Genomic DNA, 1523 nt, shown 5'->3' with positions numbered 1-1523 from the left:
TTGTGAATTAGCGAATTTTACTATACAAATATTTTTAAATTGGATTTTAAAGTTTATATGGGAATATTACATGACACTCTGATCCTTTAACAATGCATTGGTGCAAAAAACGCACACCTTTTGGACAAATCTGCCACAAATATTTGGACAAATGTGCCACAAGAGTGCCACAATGGCGCCCCTTCAGCTGGTGGCGCCCTAGGCGACCGCCTAGCTCGCCTATGCCTAGAAACGGCCCTGTTAGTACTAGTGTGTTTTTAGTGCAATCGATGACTTACCCTGGTATGAATCATCCTTTACAAGTGACTACTACATTTCGGAGGCTATACTATAATTGACTCTCGTGGGGTCCCTGCGGAGTCAAACAGTGAAAGTATGCAGTAGTAGGTGAGTGACTCTTTCTTGTTGGCAGTCTAAGAGCTTGGCACAGTCTCTGATAATACTGAGCAAAGACAGACACAAGGATACTTCAATGCTGTTTTATTTTTTTCTGAGAGTAAGATTAAAGTGTCCTGGCAAATATCACAAAGCTAATTTGGATTGTCATGTGCATATTGTGTCACATTGTATCAATAAATCCTGAGTCTGTTTGACCTAATAAAAGGGTTTAATACAACTGGAGAAACTCCTGACAGCTTGACGGAATTCGCTCTCCTCTAAAAAATCTCTAATCTCTTTAAAAGCTTCTCCTGGCCAAAGATATTAGTATGAGTCAGATTTAATGTAAATTTTCTAGCAGCGTCAAAACTCAAGGTTGAGTTGGGTCAAATATGAGAGTCTAAATAAAATTTTTAAGGCTTCCAAACTCCAAACTTCCAAAGGGAACACAAGACAGAATCAGGTGCCTATTTCATTGAAGTTATGACACACGCATGTTGTTGATGTTCAAACTTCTGATCTCGCAGACATTTCAGTCTTTCATTTATATGCTGATTTCCTGAGTGAAATTGTATTTGAATAATTCTCCAGGTCAGCAACGAGAGATAAAAAGTGATTGATTGGTTATGAGTGATGTAAAATTAAATGGTTGAGTTGGGTCAAATATGAGAGTCTAAATAAAATTTTTAAGGCTTCCAAACTCCAAACTTCCAAAGGGAACACAAGACAGAATCAGGTGCCTATTTCATTGAAGTTATGACACACGCATGTTGTTGATGTTCAAACTTCTGATCTCGCAGACGTTTCAGTCTTTCATTTATATGCTGATTTCCTGAGTGAAATTGTATTTGAATAATTCTCCAGGTCAGCAACGAGAGATAAAAAGTGATTGATTGGTTATGAGTGATGTAAAATTAAATATGTATTTTGCCCATTGTTTAGTATAAACATGGAAAATGTTTGAGCTTTTAACATTCTTTTATATCACTGTTCTGTTCTATTTACATTTGTATAAGTTGTGGAAGTTGCCTGTTTTAATTAATGGACAGTGTAATACCAAACTTTTCTCATATGTCTAAACTGACACAGCATTTCATTGCATAAGAAATGCTAATTAATTTTTTTATATCAGCCCTTGGAGCAAA

The sequence above is a fragment of the Sinocyclocheilus grahami genome, unplaced genomic scaffold, assembly GCF_001515645.1.
Source record: "Sinocyclocheilus grahami isolate Dianchi unplaced genomic scaffold, SAMN03320097.WGS_v1.1 scaffold65.1, whole genome shotgun sequence".
NCBI classification, from domain to species: Eukaryota; Metazoa; Chordata; class Actinopteri; order Cypriniformes; family Cyprinidae; genus Sinocyclocheilus; species Sinocyclocheilus grahami.
Note: the sequence above shows the minus strand (reverse complement) of the source record.